Source organism: Canis lupus, chromosome 34, assembly GCF_003254725.2.
Source record: "Canis lupus dingo isolate Sandy chromosome 34, ASM325472v2, whole genome shotgun sequence".
Classification (NCBI taxonomy): Eukaryota; Metazoa; Chordata; class Mammalia; order Carnivora; family Canidae; genus Canis; species Canis lupus.
In genome coordinates, this window is record NC_064276.1 from 40911010 (window position 1) to 40918881 (window position 7872).

At 45.3% G+C, this 7872-nt stretch overlaps 1 long non-coding RNA gene across 1 annotated transcript; it reads left to right on the top strand.

Moving 5' to 3' along the window:
- Positions 1 to 4249: 4249 nt before the first annotated feature.
- LOC112645987 (uncharacterized) lies at positions 4250 to 7443 on the top strand. The gene is made up of 3 exons (XR_003127398.3): positions 4250 to 4444; positions 5946 to 6002; positions 6595 to 7443. It is a non-coding gene; the product is annotated as an uncharacterized LOC112645987 (long non-coding RNA).
- The last annotated feature ends 429 nt before the right edge of the window (positions 7444 to 7872 follow it).

The following is a 7872-nucleotide window of genomic DNA, read 5'->3' on the forward strand; positions in this document are numbered from 1 at the left end:
GCCTTCTCAGAAGTATCGCGAGCAGAGAATACCAGCCATTTTCCAGAACAACCACCTATTCCAGTGAAGACTCTTGTGGCCCCTCGGTTATGGGGCTGGCTGACTTAGATCACCCTTCCCCACCAGGGGTGCCAGAATGGGAGCCAGCCTTGGCTGCTGCTTCGCCAGCTCGAGCACCGAGTGGTGGCAGTGGCCGCGTACCAGCTGGTGACGGGAAGTCCACGTTGTTGGACCCACGCAGCCTGCATTCCTGCTGCCATGTCTGTGGCCGTAAACCTATTGACCAAGCACCTGCGTGGCTGGAGGCAGAAGCCGACAGGCAGGCTTTCTCTCCTTTGTCTGAAACAGGCGTCTTTGTGGACGTTCACATAATTAAAATTCACACAGATATCCCCATGCGTGGTGCCGGTCTGAGAGGTCCGCCTACACACTGCTTGGCAGACCATCTTCCGATCCTTTCTTTCCAAATCCCTGATGGTCCAGCCAAACCATTGGTTATTGCCCATCAAGCAATGTAGGTGCATCAACATCTTGGGCCACGTCTCAGTCCAGCCAAAGTAGACGGCGACACGCATTGCTTGACGTCCTGCCCACTGAGAGGATTTTTCTTCCATAGTGTTTTTTTTGTGGTTTGCTTTTTAGCCTACTTCTGCTTGTGGCTATAAATGTTCCATTCCTAGTTTGCCAGTATATTAAGGAAGAAACATCTGTAAACCAGACCATTTCTCAGTCATTTGTTCACAGGAATAGCTCCATAAACCTCTCGCATTGGATGAAGGAAAGGTGGATATGCAACAGAAGAATGCGTCCCAGGAGCCCGAGCCATCAGCACACATGGCTTCGTTGCCCTCTGAGACCTGCTTGAGTCTGCCGTTGCACACACCCGTCTACTTGGTGCAGAAGCGTTGCTGTGCGTGCAGAGCTGTGTGGCCTGATGAATCAGCCAAGACCAGTCAGTGAGAGGCAGCTCAAGTCACAGGCCCGAGGTTCACATTCTCTAAGGCCCAATAGAAAGGCAGGGGCAGTTTTTCAAAAGGAGAATAGTTATCTGGAGCAGAGGGCACCACTTCCTTTCAACCCCCAGGGTGTGCACGCGGTCATGGTCCAGGGGTTGCCATGGGCTCCTTATGGCATCCCTGTATACTGCAGTGACACCCGGTGCTCCTGGATCTGCTGAGATGGGCCATGTAGCCTATATTAGCTGACACTGGGTTAGTACGGTCTCCACGCTGGACTAGCCGAGCCTTCCTTTACTTTGTCGTCGCTCCGTTCCGGCTGTCTATGGGCTTAACACTGAGCTGGTCAGAGAAGCGCACTGAGAATATGCTATATGTTGCCTCCAAAGTATGGAGGCCCACCGAGTGGTGAGAACTGTTTTTGGTTATAGTTGGTGCAAGGTGTAAGGAATCGTCTTTCACCTTGGAGGGAATATCCCAACAGGACCCAGAATATTGGGTTCCTAGGCACCTCATCTGGGTGACTGGCTCCTAAGCTTCATGGGTTGTCACCTCTTCCCTCCGATGAGCATGCGTCTTGGGTGCCCAGTGGACATGCTACCTGCTGTTCATCAGATTCAAGCATCATGTTGTCCTCCGTGCAGTGGACCAGGCTAATCTCTCCTGGGATTAAGTTCCTTGCAGACTAGATTATGCTAAGAGATGTGACGTAGCCCTAAAACAAGATGATGAAGGTATTTTCTGGTAGTCCATTTTACATCTAAAACTGATATGGGGAAAAAAGCGATTATTAGAGCAATAGCTGCCCAAATATGGGGCCATCATATGGAAGGCTGGAATTGGGCCTGGAAGATGATGGGAAAATAAAAAGAATCAAGTTCTTTACAATTCATGGAATGTGGATTCTGTGGCAGATAATGTGGTTGGGAGTGAGCATGGAAGAAACTTTTAAAAATATATCAAGATATGATTACTGGGTCTTCCTTTGAAAGGGACATCATATGGCCCCTGTGGCATTCTTGGCTCGTTGTAAAACACTGTCAAGTCTTTTAAGGATTATGTGGAAGATACATGAGTTAATGATAGAAAACAGACTCTAAATGGTGCAAGGTCCTTGCCGTTTACTGTAGCTCTTTCAACAGACGTGTAGAACAGTCAGGCTAAGTAAGGCGCATTCCCATTGTGTAGAGGAAGAAAGCGAGGTTTTCTGTATTCAGGTAACTAGTCTGAGTTCTCACAGCTGCTCAGTAGCAGAGTTTCAAATCAAAACCAGCTGTATTGGTTGGACACTGGTACAGGTGGTGTTCCATGTTCCACATGCTGTGCATGTGTTGATATAATTGCAATATTAATTCACACACTTTTGTCTTATTTTTCTCTCCTCTTCCTTCACAATCCCTATCACAACTTTTGAAGACTGGGAAAGAATGGTGGTCTTTAGTTTGTTCTTCACGTAGCGGGGATCCACACCCAGCTTCCTGGAAGCGTGGTGGAGAGATCTTGGAGAGAGTGGCTATGTGGTGAAGCTGGAGAGGCCGAATATCAGGCCCTGGCCTTTCTGGCTTTGGCAGAGTTCTGTGCCAAACTTGGCAGGACTCACAGAGCTGTCTGAACTTACGGGATGGCGAGAGCTTGGACAATGAGCGCACGGGTGGTGGCTGGTCTGGGTTGAAGACCAAGTCATGTGATCCGGGTAGGCTCCTGGGGGCTTTTGTACAACATGGGGAGGCCCGGTAAGAGGAGGGCTTATGTTCAGATGTATTTTGATTTTGGAACAAAATGAAGTATAGTGACATTTGTCATCAAACCTTGTGTGTGGAGTAAAAGTCACACCTCCTATTTGTGTATTTATTCTGGGGCATAGAAGGGAAGAGCAGGGCAGCGGTGTCAATGGGACTGCGGTCTTGGGCATTAGAGAGCTTGAGGGCTTGCTTTCTCTCACCAAGGGCTCAGAAGGAAGAGTGGACCTTAGGTGCACCTACATGTCACCATCAACCGTTTTTGGTCTATTACTGGTATGGGCCAGTGGCTGATTCACCTGGTGCATGGGAGAGAGCGCTCATGAGGCCAAGATCGGGCTCTCGTTCCCATACAGTGAAAGACAACGAGTGAGAGAGAAGTCGAGCTCCAGTCACCGTGGGTTGAAGCCCTAACCCGCACCAGCTGCCTTACAAACATGTGCGCTGGGTTACGGGTGGTCAGGCGAGGGGTGTGCACAGGTCAGCACCAAGGCTCGCCATCGCCAGGGCAGGGACGCAAGGTCCCACAGATGTCCCTGTAATCTCTGAGTGCTTGGAAAGGAGCAGACGCTGCTGCCGTCTGAACTAATTCACAAAAAAGAAACATATCAAACCAAGTCCCTCTAGTTTCTGAATAGAATCTGATATGGCAAAAGGCTCTATCGCTCATTGGCTCAGTGCCACATCCCACCTGCATTAAACATTTCACCCAGAATCTGTGCGTATTGTATCATTCACTAAAATGATACAAATTTTAAGAAGCCTGTTTAAAATTCTGCAAAAGAAAGGTGAGAATTCTGAGATGACATTTTAAATAAAAATGCTGTAAAGGAAACCGTTATTAGTACATGTGCAATGTTCTTAAGATTTTTCCCCCTATTATTGTGGTACAATTTATATACAATGGGCTGGTCTTAAGGGTTTGGTTCAGTGAATTTTGATACTTGTATGTACCCATGTAATCACCCCTCAGTATATGGTGCAAAACCCTTCCGTCGTCCCAGAAGGTCCCCTTCTGTTCTTTCCCAGTCAGTTCCTCCTAGGCGACCACTACTGTATCATGAGAGATTAGTTTTGCCTTTTCTTTCTTTCTTTTTTTTGAAAGATTTTATTTATTTATTCATGAGAGACACACAGAGAGAGAGACAGAGACACAGGCAGAGGGAGACGCAGGTTCCCTGCAGGGAGCCTGACATGGGACTCGATCCCAGGCCTTGGGATCAGGCCTCAAGCTGAAGGCAGACGCTCAACCACTGAGCCACCCAAGGGTCCTAGTTTTGCCTTTTCTTGAACCTCATGGAGATGCGGTCAAGCACTATGGACTTCTTTGTGGTTGACATCTTTCACTCAGTGTTTTTGAGGTTCATGCACTTTGCTACATATATCAGAAGTTTACTCCTTTTTATTTGGGTATGAAGATACTACAAGTTGTTTGTCCACCATCCTGTTGGTGGATATTTGGGTGGTTTCTTGCTTTCAGCTATTAGGACTAAAGCTGCTATAAACATTTCCCAAAACTATTAAAATTTATGTTTAAATTCTCATTTTTCAGGCGAAATCTCTCAGAGCAGTAAAAGTTCTTCCACAGTGTCTCCTACAAACTGTTGCCTGGTTTCTTCACTTTGCTTTGATGTTTTCTGCAGTTACTGAGATAAAGGAGTCACGAAAAGTTAAATGTTCCCAAGTGACTGATGAGTTAGGGGTACAGTATTGAGAAGGACCGACTGAAACACAGGTTCCGTGCATCAGGTGGGCATCAGCTTCCTGAGCCATGCCCACTTAAATCCAAACAAGTATGTTTGCATCACACCTTTCAAAGCCCCTCTTCTGTTTGCCAAGATGGGTTCATTCAGTAACTCGTTGTTGGCTTGTTTCCTCAACAGGAATCTGTCCGGCTCCTATTATATGTTTGTTGGGCTGGTGCTGGGCTCTGCACACATTACGGCAAGGGTTACCCTTGGGTCAGACCAGGGTGATGCCCATAGAGGAAAACTACCTGCATGTTTTTGGGATTGACCTGAAGACAAATAAACTGATGGGGTAGAAGTGTGGGGAGAGTTTTGTGGAGACATCAGGATTTATAAAATATATGTCCCTGTTCTTGCCAAGAGCCCACCTGATCATATTCTAATGACGGTGTCTTTGTTCAACTGTAATTTATCTCATTATGGTTTCCTCTCCCATTTCAGGGGCAGAACAGAGACTCTTTTCTTTTTTTAAGATTTTATTTATTTATTTGAGAGAGAGAGAGCACACGAGCAGGGGAGGGGCAGAGGCAGAGGGAGAGCAGACTCCCTGATGAACAGGAACTCTGACATGGGGGTGGATTCCAGGACGTGGGGTCATGACCCGAGCCTAAGGCAGATGCTCAACTCATGAGCCACCCAGGCACCCCAGAGACTGTTTTCTATTGGTGTTTGGTATCTCAGTCCAAGGCCTGCTCTCAGAAGCGAGTAGCTAACTCTGTTTAGGTTTGCAAAGTAATATATTTTTTGTATTTAGCAAGTAACTAACTCTGTCTAGGTTTGCAAAATAATAAATAAATAAAATGCAGGAAAAGGGGCATCTTAGGTGGGTCTTCAAGAGGATATGAGGGTGCTGGTGAGTGGTAGGGGGCTGCTATTCCAAACAAGGAGCATTTTGGTCTGTGGAGGTCCTTTGGGCACTAATTGTTTTCTTTCTTGAAAATGTTTCCATTTAATATTCCTGAATCACCATCATGATTTTGAATCCCTTTTAGCAATTCAGCTTTTAATTAACTTTTTAAAAGCCCTTACTACATACATATCTATGTAGCAAAATGGTGGTGAGCCAAGATTTTTTTTTTTTACAGAAGATTATGTTCTTGTCATTTCTTTAAACAATTATTCTGTTGAATGCCTTACATACAAAAGAAGAATATGACAAAAACAAAATAGTTGCCTAACGTCTCAACAAAGACTTTTATCCTGAATAGAATGAATAAAGGGGATTGTTATTATTATGATTTTTAGCCATCCCTGGTAGGAAGAATGATCTATTTTTCCAATAATTTAAAAAATTAAATAGTTTCTCCTTCATAATTGATAATCAAATCCAGCCAATTTAATTTATTGTTGAAGAATATGCATCTCTTTGGTTTATAAAGACGATTATTAACAAAGAGATTGGAATCTCTTTATTTCACAGTTATCATTCGAGTGGAAACTGTACATAAGGATTCAGGAAGAGTATTTTAGTATTACTTTTTTTTCTTCCTTTATGCCTACAGGCTTTGAGTAAATTGCATAGGAAACTTCTCTGATTGAATGTTGGAGGTCATCTTTTGGTAAGCATGGCACACAATGAGCCTGGGCATTATGAATTCTAAGATGCAAATTACAGGAGCTTTGAAGCTAGGGATGATTCTCCTAGGCAGTGCGTTGCACAAAGGAGCGGAGTGGAAATGTCATCATTTATGTTTTATTTTGGACAGGATCATCTCCTCAATTCTTTCCTTTCCTACTTTGCTTTAGCAGATTCTGACATAAAAGAAATCTCATATTCTGTGTAGATATAATGCAGAAGTCTAATATTTTAGAATTCAGAATAAAACTTTCTTTCCGTGCCTTTAATAAGATCTTAGAGCATTTAAGAAGCATTAATTAAGCTTTACAAAGCAACTGTAAGATGATTTGGTCAATTCAAAAACATAGTCATAAAGTCTGTGCTCAACTTTCAATTACTCTGTGTCCCAGTGGAGAGAAAGCACAGATAATACAAACCACAGATAATACCCAGACCACTTCTACTCCATGAACAATGGCAAAGATACTTTTAAAAATGCGGCTAATCGCTTATATTTGATCTTAGAATGCATTCTATATTTTTTTCATAAAACCAGATGAAAATATGTTGCCATAATTATGCTTCACTTAAAGGAGATCTACAGTGACTTCGGTCTCCTGGTATATATGCTGATTACTGGAAGAACGAAATACCTACGTGTCGGAAGTGGTCCTGAGATTAGTGTCTGCCTGTCTGCGATCGGCAAAGTGAAGTCACCTCCACCAGGTTGCATTTCATATGAGAGATGGGCCAGTGCTCCTGGTAGGGAATCTACACCAGCTGAGCCCCACTCATCTGACGGGCAAGCACGAGGCTCCCTAGAGTGACAGATGACTTGTTAGGGTTACTTAAGAACATTATTATTTATCATAGAGAAGAGGGCTCAGGGAAGGGAGAGGGAGAGAGAGGGAGGAACTTAAATTTTCCACAGTTGAAGAGCGTCCAAGCCACATTGTCTTGGCATTCAGCTACCATTAAACGGTCGTAACTCGATGGCAACAGCCTCCACCGAGACTGTTCTAGGCTCGGGGCCTTGTCTGCTTCCCGTGTCTGAGTTGGGTGCCACTCCTGGACTCTGCCTTGAAGGCTGCAGGTACCTGTGGTATGTGTACGCTTCACCGCGTTGCCTCTGAAGGCTTCTGTGCACTGTGGGAAGCTGGGACCATGACGACCTTGTTTATCATTTCGGTTGGAGATCCTACCAAGTGGCTCACCAGGGATTATCATTCACTAAATACTAATGGCAGTTGCATACAGTGCTCTCTTAATGCAAAAAAGATCAAGGAAAGAATGTATTCACAGCTACAGTCACATACGCTCACGCTCTCTCCCTTTCTATGCCCACCCCTCCACGTTGAGCCCCAACTCCGATGCCCACCCCCTTCCATGTCGAGCCCCAACTCCTATGCCCACCCCCTTCCACATCGAGCCCCAACTCCAGTGCCCACCTCCTTCCAGGTCGAGCCCTGACTCTGATGCCCACCCCCTTCCACATCAAGCCCCGACTCTGGTGCCCACCCCCTTCCATGTCGAGCCCCGACTCTCCTAGCTGGTTTCTCTGCCTATTACCCAAGAACCAGAGCGGATGGCTTAGAGATGGCAGATGCTGGGCTGTCACAGATAATATACAGGGTGTACATGACATCTAGAAGTGGTAGCTTTAACAGAGAAGCAACTTTTTGATATGGCCTAAAAGTAAACCACTAAACTTTCAGCTTCCCGAAAAGAATCCATAAATGTACTCAATGGACACTCTTACCCCACAGCGAGCCTTACCCCAATTCTAAGCAAATCAAGCTCTTCAGTGACCTCTGGACGGTGACACAGGTGACAGGGTTCGTGGTCAAGCCAGGGCTGGGTTTCCTGACCCT